Source organism: Ambystoma mexicanum, chromosome 5q (assembly GCF_040938575.1).
Source record: "Ambystoma mexicanum isolate Mex_15411 chromosome 5q, UKY_AmexF1_1, whole genome shotgun sequence".
In the NCBI taxonomy this organism is placed as follows: domain Eukaryota; kingdom Metazoa; phylum Chordata; class Amphibia; order Caudata; family Ambystomatidae; genus Ambystoma; species Ambystoma mexicanum.
Genome location: NC_090933.1, coordinates 1,027,137,339 through 1,027,157,752, shown reverse-complemented (window position 1 = coordinate 1,027,157,752; position 20,414 = coordinate 1,027,137,339).

Sequence of the window (20,414 nt, the reverse complement as noted above, 5' to 3'; positions counted from 1 at the left end):
GGGTACATGTATTCAGGGGTACGCTAGTATGCTTATCACGTGATTGGGCGGCACGAGTGGGGTACATGTATTCAGGGGTACGCAAGTACGCTGGTATGCTTATCACGCAATTTGGCTGGCGCGAGCTGGGTATGTGTATTCAGGAGTACGCGACTGTGCTTATCACGCGATTTGGCTGGCGTGAGCAGTGTATGTGTATTCAGGGGTACGCGAGTGTGCTCATCACGTGATTTGGCTGGCGCGAGTGGGTACATATATTCAGGGGTATGTGAGTGTGCTTATCACGCGATTTGGCTGGCGCGAGCGGGAAACATGTTTTCAGGGGTACGCGGGTGCGTTCTTCACATGATTTGGCTGGAGCGAGCAGGGTACGTGTATTCAGGGGTACGCGAGTGCATTTTACACACAATTTGCCGGTGGGGTGGCCCCTGCCCCCCTGACCATGGCCCACAGGCAGCCCAACACCCGTGACCATGCCCCGCAGGCAGCCCAATACCCCTGACCATGCTCCACAAGCAGCCCGCATGGCAACATACACCGCATTGCAAGTCCCGACTGATGATCCCCCCAACCAAAACATTGGGCCTCATTACGAATCAGGCGTTATGGGGTTAACGGCGCCGTAAATGGCGCTGACCCTTAACGCCTGATTCCGAGGTCCCTTTGCGCCATGGTGAGTTTAACGCCTGCTTTTTGCAGGCGTTAAAATCCATGGCGCTAAGGGACCATGGTGCTAATTACGCCCTCGGGCAGTCATGCACCCGGCAATGTCCACCTCCTGTCACAGAGCACACATTAGCAACTGTGCAGCACCAGACAATCAGGCACCGAGATGGCCATGTGTCATGCATCCCAGTCACACATTCACCACTCAGACACACGCACATGTACACCATGCACATCCATGAAGGTGACATAAGCATCCATGTCTCACACCCCAGACATGGCACAGGACAGACACAGGCATGCAAACATGTGTGCGTCGTCACATGCTGGTGCACATCATGCATTGCAACACAGACCCCATTGATGTGGAACACACTTGACTGGACTCACATGCAGCACCATCATGTTCCTTCACAAAAACATCCATACATGGGGCATGCTAGTCATACGGCCAAGGGGCCCACTCCTCCCACTCCTGCCACACCTCAACATGCACTACCCTGATCATGAACACATGGACACTTACCACTAGACTCCGGACGGGTCTGCAACTCGAGTCCCTGGTGGTGAAGCAATGTGCGTGTGCACTCCAGGACACTCATCTGTATGTTGCTCAACTGGCTCCGGCGCCCCACTACATCCTCATCCTCGACGAGGCGCCTGGCCTATTAGAGGATCCTGGACCGGAAGTTCTCCCAGCGCTTCACGACATGCTTGTAGTTGCGGGGTGCCACCCCCTCCTCGTTGATGGCACCCACGATGTCCTCCCAGATTCTCATCCATCCTTCCTTGTCAAGGCGCGATGATGGGAAGAGGGCATCATAATGCCCCAAGACTTGCTCTAGTAGGATGCCAACTTATTTGGCAGTGAATCTGGCAGCCCTCTGCCTTTCTGACTGGGTGTTGCCACTAGCACCAGATTTTCCTTGGTCTGACATGGCAACCCCCGAGGCAGGTGTGGGTCGGCAACTGGGTCCTGGGGCTGGACTGTGGAGCGATGGAACAGCAGTTGGGAGTCTTCTGTTCCAGCAGAGGTGGTCGCAGCAACAGGACCTCTGGCTATGTCTTCTGTGCAGACACCTAATTGCAAGGCACGTTGGCAGCAGGCTGGCTGGCAGCAGCAGATGGCTCGTAGGAGGCTGCTTGGGGCATGGTCTTCCGTGTGTAGTTGCGTGGCCAGCTTGATGCAGAGTGCATCTGAACATGAAAAACAGCACGTTAGCGTGAAATTCGAGGAAAGGCCCTTAGCGCGTAAGCGCATAAGTGACGTGACGCAGGCGGGCGTTGCCTTCAACACAGGTTAAAAGTCCCACGGAAGAGCAGTTTGCTGTATATGCTTTTCGTGGAGACCGATGCGTGTGTTTCTACTACTTGTGGGTTCACACACAACATCTTCACAAGGGTTGAAGTTCGTACTTCTTGTTTTGGGGGAGGAGTTGCCTGTGCGTTTGTGTTTTTCTTTTCCAAGCAAGGAAGACGGTGAGTCGCGCATGCTTATTTTTCCCACTGTGGTTCCCCCTGTGTGTCGCGTACCCTGTGTTTGAGGTCAGAGTAGTCTGCGTGTTCCACGCATATGCTTTTTTGTGTCCCTAGGTGCCACAGCATGAGTGGTGGAATGGGACCAATTACCACGGGTGTGGAATAATAAGACACAGGACTGAGAGCGCTTACCTCACTATATTACAGACCAGCAGTGAGATAGGTAAGTTTGACTATAAGAATGATGATTGACAGTGAATAGAAATAGGTATGTGTTAAGTCCCTTGAGTCTATTTTTGCTCGTAATTCTAAATTTTGCCCATGACAATTTTTACCTAGAAAGGAGAGATTAAGGAAACGCAAGAATTCCTCAAGAAATTGGGAATCTGCGGTGATTTACAGAACAGGCCCAGGATTTATCAATGGGATGAAAGGTATGTAGTCGGATTTATACCTACTGTTCACCCTCTTAGGGATGAGGGTTTCCATTTAAGTAAAATAAGATTAATACTGGATTACTAGATACTAATAGGGTGCGTTTTGCTTTTGATTAACAGGTTTCTCCCCTAAAGAAGAATTATTAATTCCGGCACAAGTCAAAAATCCCCTGAAGAATGTCCTACATTATTGTATCTGAAGGACAGAAACTTGTACAAGTCGGGTTGTTTACATTACACCAATAGGAAATAGGCCATCAATTGTGTGGCATAGGAATCAGAGTGTATGATCCTAAAGAAATGATTATAACATTTTTCACTTATGGTGTTCTTACTTGTGTGGTTTTAACATATGATATATGTTTTATGTACTATGATCATTTTTATGATTGTTTTTATGAAATAGATGAGATTTAAATAAAGTATTTTGGATATTTGACTCCATCGTTGATGGGGGAAGAGTGATAAGCAACACCGGTTGAAATACTGGACTTTCTTTTTGTATATATAAAAAAAAGTGTATGCTCACAGAGCAAGAAGTCTATCCCTAGCTGTGACTCTGAACCATTCTGATAATAGAAGAAATAGTCCATCTGTGCCATGGTTGGGAGGCCACCAAAAGGGAAGGGCAGCAAAGCTGGGCAACCTCACAGGTTTGGGCGTGGTGGGGCATATTGCCAGTGTAGCCAGGGAGTCAAGGGAGGCCAAAGTGGATGCGGGGTGGGTCGTGGCCAGGGTGTTCCGCAGGGGCGGGATGTCCAGCCACATGCTAGGACAGCCATGGCCCCCCCAGTGGCTCAGGGAGATGCTGCTGCTGCAGTCATCCCTCGTGCACATCTGAGCCCACAGTCAGAAAATTTGCCTGGGAGTCCTGCTGTGCCAAGGCAGCCTGAGCTGGCTGACCCATGCTCGTGGCCAGCCAGCGCAGGCTGCCTTGGAACAGCAGGACTCCCAGGCAGATTTTCAGGTGGGGAAGGCCAAGTCACATGTGCCTAAGGTAGCTTTGACCAAGGCACATGTATCTGGGGCAGTGGTAACATCTGCTACCCCGAGCAGCCAGGTGGTGGGAACGGCAGGGGCAGATGCAGCCAACACAACCCCGGCAGTGAGTCTGCCAGCCAGGAATGTGTTGGTCACAGCCCTTGGCACTGAGGAAGTTGTGCCGCTGGGTCCTGGCAATAGTACCCAGCAGCCGATTACACAATCCAGACCTTCCGTCCACATGCCTATTACTGCTCCCATTGGCCAATCCACCATCGCCACTGCCCCTACTGACCAGAGCGGCATTAGGCACTCAGGGTCCATGCAACCAGCCAAAAGGAGGAAGTGTGCTTCTGCGCAAGAGGCTGGGACCCCAGACACGGCTCCGGCCTCCGGCACGGCAAGGAAAAAGACTTTCAATAAACAGGAACTGGACTTCCTGGTGGACTATGTGTCAGCACACGACCACAATATGCTGGTGGGCTCAGGTTGCCATACTACGCCTGCCCAGCGTCAGGTCCACTGGCAGTTCATTGCGGATACTGTCAGTGCCATGGGATGTGAGAGGCGCACAGCTCAGGATTGCTACACGCGTTGGACTGACCTCTGATGAGGTGCAAAACAAAAGCGGGCCTCTAATTACTCCCTGACTCTGGTGACTGGCAGTGGACCACCACCAGAGGAAGATGAACTCACTGCACACGAGAAAATCGCTGCAGAGTTCATCGATCAGGGACTTATCCAGGGAGTGGGAGAGATGCCGGATTATGATGCAACGTCCGGTGAGTATTGATGCTTGTGTGTCCAGCCCATGTGTGTGTTGCTTGTGTGATGTGTTGAGATTGACTGCCAGTTCAGGCTATGTATTCATGAGTGGCATGTGTGACACATGGAATGCTTGACTGATGCGTGCTTGTAGTGATGCAGTCTGCATGCAGGCCATGTGCTGCACACGGGGGCAATCCACATTAGCACACATGCACCCTACTTACATGCAAGTCACTCTGCAGCCTCTCCTGTCCATTTTCATGCTCCCTGACATGTTATCATATAGCCTGTAGTGTAGTTCCACTCAACACTCGGCCTATGTAGTCACATGACTGACGGCTATGTGAGGTCACCCTGCAAGCTGCTCCTCCTCACGGGCATGCTTCCTTGCATGTGCAGATGGAAAAGGCTAAGAGTGGACATGAGTGTTCATTCATGGACCATGTGCATTTAATGCAAGCCCCTATGGGTCAGTGGAAGGCTACTCAGTGTACTACATCTCCGGTATTTCGTCCGTCTCATGCTATTTGGTCATCCATATCATGCTCACTGAGGGTCACTTCCTCATCACGCATATGTTTAGGGTGTCCTTGTCTGTGTCGAGCACAGGCCTCCCTCTGTTCCAGCCACCTTGCCTCTAGGCTGCTGGTGTTGTGGCTTCTGCATGTATAGATGTACATGTGATGGTTCCTCATGTGTCCTGCTTACTGTCCACCTCTCATCTGATGTAGTCTCAGTTGACTGGTGTTAGGGAGAATTCTCTGTTTAGGCTGAACTTCCTAACCTAGTGAGTCCCCAGCAGCTTTGCTGGATTTCTGGAGTTTGTTTTTTCCCATCCTGCCAAGAGTGGGACTCTTTTTCTCCCACTCTTGGACGTGAATGTGTGTAATTCCTTTGAATGTCAATGTGTTCTATGGGCTATGGGGTCTTTTACTCCATAGGGTCTCATATGTTTTGCTATGTGTGTTACACTGCACCCTCCGTGCCGTAGCACTGGGGCATCCTAGCGGACCTCCCTCATAGACTGCATACCCGGGGACTGACTACCGTCTCCCCGGGCATGTAAAGTCACCATAGGCTTTACTAGACCTAAATTTACTAACAGAACTAGTACAAACCATCCTATTGTGGACGTACTAGTAGGGGTAATTTGATTACTCCTGGGTCTGTTATTCGAGGGGGCACTGTCCCGTCCCCCCTCGTCGAGTTTTGGCTGGTGGCAGTGGAAACTACTTGTTATATTCGACCCCGAATGTAACCCTATGGCATTCTTCCCATTGTTGGAGATTGATACCTTTTCTCGTTAATCTCTAACATACCACCGGTTTACTTATCTTAAATAAGTCTATCGGATGGTATTTTCTGCCCGAACTCGGTTTTTAAAATGGCGTCTGTGTTCGTCTCTGTGACTCCTAAACCAAAGGTTGAGCCCTTTGTTCCGCTTTTGGCGGGCATCTGTACAGAGACCCTCCAAAGTGGTGCCATTCTGTCTGGGTTACCACGGGGGTGTGGGAGGGGGTTTAGGCACCCTGGACTGAGTTGCCTTGCCAACTCCAGTCGCCCTCTGGTGTGATTGGCCCAAGTGGTGAGCCGCCCCGCTCACCACTTAGCGTGTTTTGATTGACAGCCAGGCTGAATGAATGGGGGTTTTCTGCATAAAAGAAGGGATTTTGGGACTAGATCTTCAGAAGTCGCCACAGGACCTAAAAATCCGACGAGGGTAAAGCTGAGCCGACCTGCAATGACGACACCTCCGGTGGAGCCCTGCGGAACCGACTCACCACTTCCCGACGACAGAAGAGATCTCCCTTCCGGAGAGTCTCTTCCCCTGACTGGTGGGAACAACCAGTCCCCTTTGCTTTTTCTTCGCTCCAGGACGCAGTGGTCGAATTGCCCGTGCAGAGCACCTCGGCAACCGGATAGCCACTACCACTGTACCGTGACCAAAAGGTGGTGCCTTGTGACGGAGCACTCCGCGGCTGGCCTCTTCCCTGGTGGTGCACCGGACTTCACTTTTCTTCGAGGACGAGATCATCTCTACTCTTGGCAAAGACCCGACATGCATCCACCACCAGGAACAACTGCCCCCGCCGGAGCTGTCTCTCCACAAACAAGGTACCGTGTCTGCCTGGCTTCCCTTTCTGCCGGATAGAGCGAGGTGTCTTAATCCTCGCCTTTCCATTGGGTCGCCTCCAAGCTTTCTTAACTTGTTGTTCTGAACTGGTCCAATCTTTCCATAACAATTTGCGATAAAGACTCGAAGCGCATTTCCACTAAGATACTTTTTGGGACACATCGCCTTGCCTCTCTCCGAGTGGGCCTGGCCTCTGAACTTTGGAATCTACAGTGGTTCCTGTCTTCTTGCCTTGCATTTGTTCTTAAAAAATATTGGTATCGAGTTGATTTCTTAACCCGCCTTTTCTCTCCCGTCCTAACGAATACTAGAGTGCCATCTAGGTTAAAGCATACACCTCTGTCTGCAAATAAGTGATGCCGTTGAACCTAGACTTGTCGAACTATTGTTAGGGGGATTGATATTTCCTTCATATAGTAATTGTGATTGAAATCGTTTGCCGTATTAGTGCCAGAGTGTTTTCTATAGATGTGTTCTTATAAATAAATAACTATATATCTTTACAGCGAAGCCTTTTTACGTGTTTGCTTGTCTTACTGTGTAGATTGCACTATTTTGTATACTCCACATACTGCCTAACTCTTCTTGAGGGAAGTCTGACTGCTCAGCCACAGCTACCAAGTGAATCTGTGTGGTACAGACTGCTACCAAGTGGGTTTACTGCCAAACACCTGTAGTCCTAAATCTTTTGCAGTGGTCCCAGAGGGAACTGCACAGGTTTCCGCCTAACAACTGGGATGATACAATTGACACCTGCCAAAACTGTCTGCAACTTCATAGTACTCTGGTCAGCCATTTGAATCCATGCACTGCCTTCCTGCCATTCCCTGGGGGGGGGGGGGGGTAGTATGTTCACTGCATCCCTACAACACAGTGCCAACACTTTGCACATGATGACTGCACTTGCCCTTACAGTGCTGTCATGTCACGAGATTGACATCACTACGTTTTTGCTTCTGTTGATACTTGAGGACGTACACATGTGCCGCACTGCACCCATGCACTTCTGTGCCAAGTTTCACCCTTCAACATGCCTATTCACTTGTGTGATGTGAAAATGAGCTGGCATGTATGTATCCATGTGCCTCCCTTCACTGTATTTCAATGCATTTGTGTTGTTGCATCCTGTGACATGTGTACTTTTTTGATATTTATTTTCTTATAGTGCATGTTGACATGCATTTTACATGTGTCATAGACAGTTCTATTTGACTTACTGCTGTGGCTATTTGGGAATTGTGCCATGGCTATGCTACGTGACATCTCTTTGTTGACATCTGTCATTTTCGGCTAAGATCTATGCCTGCCAGAAGGTTGTGTGTGATGCAGGTGATATACAACATGCAGTACATGTGTGCGTTTCGCATTTGACACGCATCCATGTCTGTTTTCAGGGTCCCCTTCCATTTCATTGTCACTGCATGCATGCCAGAGTTTTTGTGTCATGTGTGACATGGCTGCCTCATGTGTTGCCCTCAATATTGTGTTGTCTATGTGTGTGGTATGTGCTGCTGACATGTGTGCTCATGTGGTTTTTTATTTTGTTACAGGTGATGATGCACCGGAAGCAGAGGAGGAGGAGATGGCAGACAGGGTGGAGTGTTCAGGTCAACAACCATGCACCAATGGTGGTCGTGGGGTGGTGGGCCGCGAACATCCATTGGTGCTCCAGGCCATCCTGTCCAGGCCTGCCTCTGGGTATAGCTCTGAGCATCTCTTAAACTCTGATGTTGAATCGGATGCTCATCAATCCGTGCTATCAACGGTGGGAGATTCTGCAGTGTACGCTGTTCTCTCCACCACACCTACAGTGGGGGTTGAGCCCTCAAGGCGCCAGTCAGTGTTGGAATGTCTGCCTGTCGTGGTTATGGGTGCAGGGTCACACTCCACACCAGTTGCTCGTGTTCCTGGGGCATCAGATCGATGGAGGAATGCAGTCCTGCAGCCACAGGCAGTGCCAGCACAGCAAGGACCACGTCTTCTTGGTCCCAACAGGTGTGGTGTCCAGCAGCGCGGTGGCTGTGCACCACTGGGGAACACTGGGTGGGAGAATGCCATGTATGCCATTGCTCAGCAACAGGGGTGAGCATTGAGATGTTGGCTCAAGGCATGGAATGTGTGGCCGATTCAATTCTCCCCCCTGATAGGCAGGTGGAGCTCCAGCAGCAGGCAACTCAGTGCATGTGCCGCTCACTCAGGCTGGGTACGGGGGCCTCCAACAGGGCCAGCCGGGTGGAACTGGTGGCTCTGTGCTCTGCTATTGCTGCTGAGGGACAGGCCCACAGGGAAGCCCTGAGGGAAGATAACACCTCCCTCAGAAGTACTCTGGCTGCCCTCATTAGGAGCCAGGGGACACGAGCAGAACAGAGGATGGAGCAGCTGGACCACACCATCTCCGCTGAACTCCATGCAAGCCAGGAGGAGGTCTGTCTGTCATGTGTGGCCTCGCTGGCAGAGCTCCGTATTACACATGGGTCCTTGCAGGAGGAACTCTGTGTTACACGTGAGGTGCTGCATGTCGACCTCTGTGCCATATTCCTACAGAACCAGGCTCTCCAGGCCTGCATGCTTGCTGCTGTCGAGGGGCTTGCTGGGGCTATGCATGGTCAGGCACCTGTGCCACACGCAACTCCTGATGTACAACCAGGTGATTACAACAATGACATATCTCTCACTCAGGTTGGACTGTGAAGACCAAGAGCCCATGGAGGATTTTTTTTTTAGTCTCAACATCACTGCATGTGTTTGTTGAGGTGCACCCTGCACCTCCCCCCTACTGGGTGCCCACTCCTGGGTCCACTTTGGCCATTTTTATTTTTTGTCTATTGTGCATTTATGTTACAGTGTGGTGCTATGTGGCATCCGATGGCATCCACTGTGTGTTCCGGCTGGGCCCATACAGAATTATCTTGTGTTTGTGGCTTGGGGTCCGGACACATATGCCACTCCCGCTTCCCCTTTCCATGGGCTCGCAAGGATGGCACTGTGTGACAGTAATTTACACAGAGGCATTGGACTTCGGTCATATCTGTGGCCAGTCTGAAGTCCAATTTGTGTATACATCCCTAGTGGGGATTCATGATGGTTTCTCCAGTGCATGGTTGGACTGCATTTTGGTGAGTATATTGTTGACTGTGCATGATTTCATTTTGATTGTTCATGTATTGCCTTGACTGTATACATTGCTGATGCACTTAATGCTGTATGCGGTCCCATGCCCTCTTTACCTGTCAAAGCCACTCTCATGATGATAGCGGGACATGGGGTGGCAATGTCACATTGAGGCACTTGTGCTATGGTGTTTGCTCACTGTCTGACATTGTCATAGTTAGGTCCTGCGATCATGATATGTTATGCTGGTAAATTGGTAATCCTGGGTTGGTTTTGCTTATGATTTGTCACGGGATCGCAATATATTTCCGTTGCAGATGTGTCCACAATAGAGTGGTTCAAATGGAAAATGTACGCAACAATGAAGGTTCATGCATTTCCCATGTCAATATGCATTAAATAGCCTTGCAAACGTACCCCACCCCGATCACCACCCCAACATCCATCTACGCACACATTACTTGCCTTCAGTGACATGCTGTGTCCCTGCTGCACAAGTACACATTGACTTTCCTGATGCTTTGTTTTTTTATGTAGCTGCAGGGGTTTCCAGGCCCCAAACACCACTCACTGTACTGTGTTGTGTAGTGAGTAGGGTGTTGGGGAGACAAGCCCGCAGCACCTGCATTTTCTTTTCTTCTTTGGGATTTCCTGAAATGCATGCCATCAAAGGTTCAAGGTTTTGGTGTTGACACCTTTGTTGGCATGCATTTTGTACTTTTAGTATAGGGTGGATATTTTTGCTCACTCTTTTCTTCAGAGTCAGCGTCTGAGAGGATTGTCTTTGGCCTGTTTCCATTTGTGACAGTGTACTTTGTGACAGTTGTCATGTGTGTAGATATTTTGAATGTAGTTTTTACACTGCATGCCATGGCATGGTGTGTGGGGTGGGTGATATGGGCTTGGGGGAGGTTTACGTGACATACCAGCATTTGGATGTGATATTTTGCATGGGGGTGGAATCTGTAGCTTGCATGTGTGACTTTTGGTCACACGGGATTGTGTTTATGTGGCTAGGGATGCACACAATACTGCAATTCCAAAGACACATTCTCAGGGTGTTAAGGTTGTGACAGTTGACTGTCCCTTTGTCATCATCGGTTGTCACCTGGAATGTGCCAGGCCTGTGTGCACTCCGCAGGGGGGGGGTTCAGGTGAAAAATGAAGCCACAAGCTGGGTACATGCTGCCTCGCCATGTGCCCTTTCCCCTCCCATGTGCAGTGGCCGTGCATGTTGTTGGGGATGTAGGGGCACCACCATTTCCAACCAGTACGCCCCGCCGGGTTGCAACGTTGTGCAGGACACATGCTGCCACAATGATCCTGCACACTACTGGGGGCGCATATAGAAGCTGCCCATCAGAGTGGTCAAGGGAGCGGAAACGTTACTTGTACACTCCGAATGTGCGCTCCACTATGCCCCTGGTTGCACTATGGGCTGAGTTGTATCTTACCTGGGGTGGTGTTGTTGGGTTTCATATTGGCGTCATCATGTAGGTGCTCAGAGGGTAGGCACTGTCCCTGGGGGGGTGATAATGGTTGTCATTAGTTGGGTTTGTTTATTTGTCTGTGTGTGACATGCATGCATGTGCACAGGCATTTGTACTCACCAATGATCCATGTGTTGCCATACCTCCCAGCTTCCAGGTCCTGGCGTAGGGCTGACATTCTGAATATGAAACTGTAATGAGTGGACCCGACATACTTTGCATAGACAGAGGTGGTGATTCCCTTAGCATCACATACAACCTGCATGTGGATGGAATGCTGGTGCTTGCGGTTGTGATAGATGTGCTCAGTGACCATAGGAGGACGTAGGGCCACATGGGTGAAATCAATGGCACCAAGCACTTTGGGGAAGTGTGCAACCCTGTAAATGTCCTGGACCATGGCCTGCCTTTCTGCGGGTGTTCTGGGCATATGTATTTGCCTACGGATCGAGGAGCGTGCAGTCATGATTGCCAACATCTGGTGTAGGCAGAGTGACTGCGTGGCCTGTGAGATGCCCGCAACTATGGCAGTTGTCTGCTGAAATGACCCAGGACATTGAGCACCTTTTCCAAGGGGCTCAGTGCTTGGGAGCACAAGGTAGGTGATGTGAGTTCATCTTCCCACTCAGTGACCAGGTCTAGGAAGATATGAGGTGGAAACCTGTACCTGCCAAAGACCTGGTCATCAGGCATCCCAAAAAGGCTGGTCCTGGGTAAGAAAATGCAGGGCCTGGCTAGCCTCCTCCTCCTGCGGTGTCCCACGATCACTGCTGTGAGAAATGGGACATTCATCGTAGCGGTACATGATTGTTTGTTCTTTGCACGCACTTTTATGCTGCGTGGCAGCCCTTCCGCCTGCTTTCGCGTGACAGACGTGTTTCCGGCTTTCAAAAAATGTAGCAGGTGCTCCTCTCCAGAAAGAACATGGCATGATGAGAGTTTGCAGCGCACACCTTTTGCTGACTGTACCTTTCACAGATGGGAAATATCCATTTGCATATTAGTCTTTGTCCCGCCCACATGGGCAGTCCAGCACCAAAATGCTATGGCAATTCCTCTCTGAACAAGAGTACCAACAGCAACCCCATACATGTGTTTCAGCCTTGTTGGGCCTCATTAGTGAGGTGAAGCTGTGCCTCTGTGAGCACAGTGAGCAGGGAGTCCACGTCAGTTTGCCCCCAGGTAACTCAGGGTGACCAATCCCATGTTCCTTGCAAATATTTTAAAAAAATATTGGTCGACTCATGCACAGCTTTCGTGTTGTCGCAGTGACGTGTGCGCCATGCGAGGATTCCGCGCAGGTCCCAGGTTTCGCCCACATGCACTGTGTTTTTCACGCTTGCGCCACACATTCGGCGCACAATCATTCCAGGAATCACTCCATTAGTCTATTAAAAAAAATAGAGCTGTTGAATACAAGCAGTTAAATGCAAAAAAAAATAAAAGCATGTATTAACACTGTAAAGATTTAGTTTAAAAGTTGCATAGGTTCTTATGGCTTGCCTAATTGCAAAAATAAGGGTGTTTTTTGGCTTACCTTATTTCTGCTTTTTTCTAATTTCGGAATTGAATAAGGAGATACAGTTGTCTCCTGCAGAGCGCCAGGATCAGCATTGTGCTTCTCTCTGAAATACTTCTGGTTTTATAGCCGGAGATTATCACGTGATGATGTTCTATTGCGTCATGACGTCATCACATGATGGTGCATCCGGTGGGCAATTTGTATTTCACTTTTTGCTGCGATTTTTTACGAGTGACTCTTTAGATGTTAAAAAAGAATATATCTTTATGCTCGGCGGGTATCTCATTGTTGTATTTGAGTGAACTATGGAATATGGTACACAGAATGTCAATTCACTATTTGCAAAGTAATATATAAATACTGGTAAGGCATAGAGATAATACATCTACATAGCAATGGCGATATTACATAGAAACGAATTGTGAGCACAATTTTCATTCTTATTAATATAGATTAGGGATAGAAGTGTCATGACACAGGTGGTTACACTGTGCATTTGACTTCTTGTAGTCAAGCCTATGTGTCCTTCTTGTGATTTTGGTATATTCAAATGGATTCTTCTTAGTGGACTTTGGTTCCATACTAAGAGGGCACTCAGTCCTGACTGAAGTCATGGTGCTTCATATTAAAGCCAATGGGACATCTCATAGTTATGTTCCGGTGACGTAGGGCGGATGTAACACTCATAGTCGGAGTTTAATCCAGAGTTGCATGTGTCCATGTTGCAAATTCATTTTGCTTTTTTGCTATGTGGGAGCAATTCTCTATTTCATCCACGTTCTGGTGCTTTCACTTTCTCTAGACCTAGGAATTTAATGTCTTGATTTGTGTTGATTAATGTTCTGAAGAGAAATGATTTTCCATTGGGTATCTTATAATCTTATATCTCCGTTTTTGATGGCTCTTAGATGTTCCATGAGTCTTGTTTTAGCACCCTAAAGGTACTACCGATGTACAGTTTGTTGCACACACAGATGATGCCCTATATGACATACTTGCTGTTACAATTAATAAACTGTTTATGGTTTGTATTTTTCTATTAGGTAAAATTTGTTCCTTCACTACATTTGCAATTTGTGGGCAAATTTTGCAGTGCCCACATTTGTAAGTTCCCATCGGTGCCGGCACATTCAATATCATACTTAGTTTGTTCTCTGATTTGCCTTTTAAGTGACATGGGCTTACTTGTTGCTTTAAGGTTGTTGCTTTCAGAAAAATTAGCGATGGGTTTGCCTCTATTTGTTTTGTTAGTGGCTCATCAGTTTTTAAGATATTGCAATGTTTAGCCAAAATTCTTTTTAGGACATATGCGTCACTGCTGTAGGTAGTGATAAAATTATTTTTTGTTAATTTGTTTTCCTCTCTTCGTTTGTTGGCAAGTAAGGTGTTCCTGGGGATTCGTGTGGCTCTGTTTATTGCTCGATCGAAACCTTCTTGTTCGTACCCTCTTTGTCTAAATTTATCATTTCGTTTTTGGATATGTGATTGGAATTTCTCGTCCAAACTACAATTTCTTTTGATTTTTAGGATTTCCCCATAGGGGATGTTCTTAATAATATGTTGAGCATGGTTGCTTCGTGCATGTAGTATGTTATTGACCGCCGTTGGTTTTACGTATAGGTCTGTAAGTATCTTGTTGGGGAAAGTGCATAATTTTCCTGGACGTGGAAATTTGGGGAAATGTCACCCCCTGGCAACCTTTTTCCAGGTGGATTTATTACTGGATACCTTTAGGATGTATAGATGTTCTATTCTGGATTTAAAGTAGTTGTGCAGTAACTACTTTTTCCAAGATTTTGCAGGTTAACAGGTGGTTTATATTGTTAATCTTAATGTTAAAGGTATTTGTATCGCGCAACGTCAACAACGGAATTGGTCCCCAGGAGCTCAGGTGGATCTGCAAACAAGAAGGCAGGGTGGGTTAGTCGGGTGAAGGGAGAAAGGTGGTGTGCTGTTGGCAGCTTCAGTTCAGTTTTTCGGATCGATGTGAGTCCTTGTGTGCTGTTGGTGCGGTTTATGTTTTGTTTGTTTGTTGTTGCGGTATAGTGAAGTGTGTGCAGTTTGCTGATAGAGAAGGTGGTTGTGTGGATTTTGTGTGAGTTAAGTATGCAGAAATTTGAGCTTTGGGTTAGTGGGTTATATGTCTCTTAGTCCTTATAATTCTTGTTCTGTGTATCCTGTTGTCCTATGGGCAGGCATATTCTTTCTCTTTTTCTTTCCAGTCCATCTAATTGTTAGGAGTGATGGCGTGACAAGTTCTCAACTTTGTTATTTTCGACCTTAGTGTATCATGTTGGGCGTGCATTCTACCCCACTCTGGTGTTGGTGCTGTACTTTTACAATCACCCTCTCCCTTCCTATCTATTTCCTGTCCGTAATCCATTGCTGCCTGTGTGTACTTTGTAGGTCAAGGTGTTCTTGATATATCATCCTTACCCTTCCATATCGATCTCTCCGTGATCGTTCTTTGGTATGGTTCTAGCTTTTCTATCTAATAGGTAAACTGATATGCCATAGATTGTTCTTCCCTAACTTCTGTTAATGGGCGATAGCTTACGGGATAGGGAGGAGCGGTTTCCTCGTTCAGCATTGTTTCAGCTGTGTATATGTCCTCATAGGCATTCTTTCTAGTTATGTGGTGAAGAGTCAAGATTTTTCTGAATAGGAGGTGATCTCTTGTGTTACATATGTTCTTTGGTAGCTCATTCCTGGTTTTTGAGGCGAGGTGAGAGAAAGAGGATCCTCCACATTTTCTTTTGTTGTATGGTTTTGGTTTCAAACGGATGTCGCTGCAGGATCTGAGTCACCTTGTTGGGCAATGTAGGTTTAATTTCTCTCTCAGTAACTCTGCGTGTTGGTTGTGAATTGCTCTGTGCGTTATGCACATTTGATGTGAACTTGATTCACTGTTTTATTGGTAGGCAGTGTAGCATTTTCAACGCTGGTGTGATGTGTTCTCTTCGGGGTAATTTGAGGAGCAGTCTGGCTGCCACATTTTGTATACTTTGGAGTTTTTTTAGAAGTCATTCAGGCATGCCTAGATATAAACTATTGGCGTAGTCTATGCTTGACATGACGAGAGCGATGACGGTGAGTGTTTTGTTGGCAAATGACAGAAATAGTAGGATCCTTTATACCGCTTGCAGGAAAAAGAAGCATTTCTTGATTAGAGCGTTAACTTGTAGTTCTAGAGTAAGTTTGTTGTCCATCGGGACTCTCAGGTTTTTTACAATCAACGATGGAGCTGGGGTTGTACCAAGTTCTGTTGACCAGGGGATGTAGTTGTTGTCTCCTCCGTTTTTTGTGATGATCATTTTTTCTGTTTTGCCTGGGTCGAGTTTGAGGTAGTTCGAGTTCATCCACTTGTATATTTCACAAAGACAGTTCTCTAGTATTGTGTTTTCGTCTTGTGTGTCTTGTATTCTGTGCTTAGAGAGGAATGTGACGCAGTCTAGTATTCACAGTTCTATTGTAATGTGATGCAGGATAATAATCACAGTTCTATTGTAATGTGACACAGGCTAATATTCACAGTTCAATCTCAATGTGGCACTCGCTAGATGTGATTCAAGGCGACATTAACTGAGTTAATTGCAGGCTAATATTCACTGGCCCTCATTACAACCTTGGCGGAGGACCATGGTGCTATTAGCACCATGGTCCATGCCGCTAAGGTTACGATTCCGCCATGGTGGATGGCAGAATTACCGCCCCATTCCAAGGTGAGTGGGGCGGTAATTCCCCATTCACCATTTGCCCTTCCCATTCCCATTTTTGCCCCCGTAGGGCATAATGGGAATGGGGAAGGCGCTAATTACGGCACCGTAAATTATGGTGCCGTAATTAGCTTCAAAGTCCCTTTGCGGGTTGGATTTTTAACGCCTGCTAAAAGCAGGCGTTAAACACCAACACGCAAAGGGACACTTGTAATCAGGCGTTAAGGGTTAACGGCGCCGACGGCGCCGTTAAACCCTTAACGCCTGAGTTGTAATGAGGGAGACTGTTTTTTTTTCCAGTATGGTGCAGGCCAAAGGTCACAGTCCTCTTTAGTCATGACTCGGACAACATCTGCAATCCTCACTAGTTGAGAAGCTGGTTGGTGTTAACAGCCTGGTATGCTATGTACTGAAGGTAGGTAGAGTAGCAGGGCTTCTGGAGTGCAGTGACTGCTCAAATCCCAACACCTACCTTGATGGAAGCTACTGTTTGACAGCTGGTCACTGGCTCCCCCTGCTGACACCTGCGGACACTGTCAATGTGCCGCTAATGTAGGAGCCACACTTTGCCTTGGGGCCCTTAGCAGCATGGGGCTGCTGGGCACGGGGGCTGCCCAGGGAGCGTGTTAAGAGTGGAGAATAGTCAATCAGGGGAAGGGGGGATCAGGAGGGAGGGAAACAGGGGGGGGGCACACAAGCTGGATCTGGCCATGCAAGTAATAACTTTAACTAGTGCAAAGCAAACGAAATGTGTTTGCAAATTAACTAAAAATGCAGCACACTGCTGCTTTAATGCTGCTCACCTCGGCTTCTGAGTATAAGGAAATGCCTGGGGCCCAGGCCTCTGGTGAGGACGCAGTTTCCGCTGGTGGTGGGTCTGTAGGACAGGCACCAATCAGCCTGCTGATGGTGGGAGGGAGGCGGGCAAAAAACACAAGAGGGCGAGGAGGGAGGAGGGAGGAGTGAGGGAAACAGGTGGGGAGCTTGGATAGGTAGTTGGCCAGGTCGTCTTGGTCTATGGTTATATTTTTTCAAAATAGGTCCTTTGAGGCCATTCTGAAAGTGGATTTTGCCACTAACTAGTTGTTTCATGAGAAGCAGATCGAATTGTTTAATTGTGTTGTGTGGGCTGAGGGGGTATCTGCTTCTGCCCTCAATATTATAATCTCCCACTGAGCTGGGGTAAATAATCAAAATGTAACTTGCATAATTGACAAAGCCCTCTAGAAATAAGTTCAGCAGAGACACAGTGGGTGATAAATTAGAAGAAATAAAAAGTCGAGCAGGAGCCTGGTGTACATTGGGTCAACATACGTTTGCAAGAAAGCATAGATGGCATGGGGAGACTAGTAATTCCTAAAATGTAATAGTGGCCCGCCTTGTTTATGATCTTTGTTACAGGTGAGAATATTGCAATGATTCTAGATAATTCTGTTAAATAGGATGAACACGCACATCATCAGTAAACCAAGGATAGTTGGAAAAATATAGATACTAGTGAGAACTTTCCGTGAGAGCGATAATCTCAAAATTATGTTTCAGGACGGAGCTGGTTTTAAGCAAAACTACTGCTTTTAAAGGCAACCCAGTTAGAGAACTTCTGACTGAAACCAGCAGATTAGTGTTTAATAAAGGAGAAGTCAACAGGTTACAATCATTAATTATATATTCACTTCATCCTGACTTTATCAGATCTAAAAAAAAAAATATTTTCCTTTTGCACATAAACGAAGTGTCGCAATGGCATACATGTGATAGAAAGCTAAAAGCCTAGGAGTAAAATGTTAAATATCCTTATCCTCATAGCTGGATTAGTTATGCAAATTAGTTTTATAAAGCGCACGTACGCCGAAGCATCTTGGCGCTAGGAGGAAACCGGAAGGTAAAAAGATGAACTAGCATAAACAGAAAAAGAAACTTCAAAATAGATAGGCTTTCAGCAACCGACGAAAGGAAAGGCGATTCTCAGTAGCCCTCAAAGAGGCAGGTAAAGAGTTCCACAGCTTCGCCAGTGATTCATAAATGGAATAGATATCCTAATGGAGTTAGAATTCATATTGTATATTTTTTTCCACAGATATATGTGTCTGTGCAGCGCATTATTCACCAACAAAGTATTTGTTATGTATGACGTTTTTGGATAATTTTTTGTTAATTTTTGACATGTAGCTATAAAACTTCTTCGATATGATTTTGTATATATTTCTTTTTATCATGTGAATTTAATGTAGTTGGTATTTTGTGATTTGTAAGCACTGACATTGTAATATTGCCCAATCAGCACTTTAAATCTAAAACTGTACAATGGCTCAATGGAGGACTGGATGCTATTCAAGAAGTGTTTTAAAACATGTCTTGAAAGTATTTACACTTTGAAATATATTTTGCATTTTTACCCAATGTAAGTTTATATGCTAAAACAATTTTGTTTATTATTAGAACTAGCGTTGTAAGATGTTCAAGCATGTGCACTTTAAATGTGTTTCTTTTAGGCCAAGATTCTCTATACTGAAGTAAAACTCATGCACGTTGGCTCCTGTGCACAGCATGAGCAATTTTCCAAGAAATATTCGAGTAATTTCGATGTTGTGCCATGGAAAAGTGAACCGTACCTTAAATGTGTTCTACTATTGCACTGGTCAAGTATTGCAAAAGCACTCTTGTTTTATCCAGAACTGTGAGCAGCTCATAGAAGCATGGAGGAAGGGCTTTTGTGACCCTCACATGTTTTACCATTATTTCCACGGTATCAAGAGCAAGTAGAAGACCTATGATTTAAGAATACATAATATCAATGTCCAGGCATCCTTTGATTTCCAAAAGGGATGTATTACACAAATATAAAGCAAACCTCTTAGGAACCAGACATGTATGACAACAATATAAAACAAAGATACTTGCATTTTCAGTCCATCGTTCTTCCATATTCATGATCATAATCTGCACAGGACACTGAGGGGCCTATTCTCAACTTGCCGCAGTGAAGGTGCCAAATAGCACGATTCACTGCGCCAAAAGAGGACGCCCAGGCTCCACTCCTTGGGCCCGATTCTCATCATGGCGCAGTGAGGGTGCTAAATAGCACAACTCACTGTGCCATTTCTTGACGCCCATGCACCACTGCTATTCTCATGTGGGCCTGGGCGTCTTCGCAAAGCAAGACAGTGCTTTCCCTGTAATCTGCCTGTTTCTAATGGAAACAGGCAGATTGCAGAATCTCTGCAGCATTTTCGTTAAATAACGAGGGAATCGTTATTTAACGAAAATGCTGCGGAGATGAAAACAAAAAAGCACATGCTGTTTGGGTGTACAGATCGTGACAGGTGGGTCCTGCACTGCATTTATTTATCTTTGTTTTCAGACGAATGCATACTGCCATCCATAGTAGAACCATGGATGGCAGTATGCACTCTTCTGCAAACTAAGATGCAGTGCAGGCCCCACCTGTCACTATCTGCACACCCAAACAGCCGTGTGCTTCTTGTGGCACTACTCCTGTGCATGTGCTTCTTGTGGCACTTCTCCTGCATGACACTAATTTGGTACCGTACTTCGGCGCCAATTTCAGGCAGTTGCGAAATTGGAGGAGTGCCACAAGAATACCCATGCAAAAGGAGAGATAGCGAAAGTGCCGGTTGCTAGGTCAGTTTTCAGCCCTTCCTATCAACCGGCACCCATTTTCCGAAAGTGGCGCAATCAGTCTGACTTCGGAAGATTGCGCCACCTTCAGAATAGGTCGTAATTAGCAAAAATGTTGTTGGCACTTTTTACAACATTTTCGGTAATTAACACCAACTTGAGAATCAAGCCCCTATTCTCAAGTGGGCCCTGGGCGTCCTCGTAGAGCACGGCAGTGCTCTGTGTGGATTGCGCCTGTTCTAAGGTGTTATGGGCGCAATCCAATCTCGGCAGCATTTTTGTAAAATAACGACATATTCGTTATTTTACAAAAATGCTGCCATGAACACAGTTCCTATACACCAAAGTAAGCAGCTTCAACATTGTTGAAGCTGCTTACTTTGGTGTATAGGAAAGCGTTCATATACACCCGTGAGGTGTATATGAACACTTTCATTTAAAGAGAGCAGCTTCAACGTTGCGTCCTGCAAC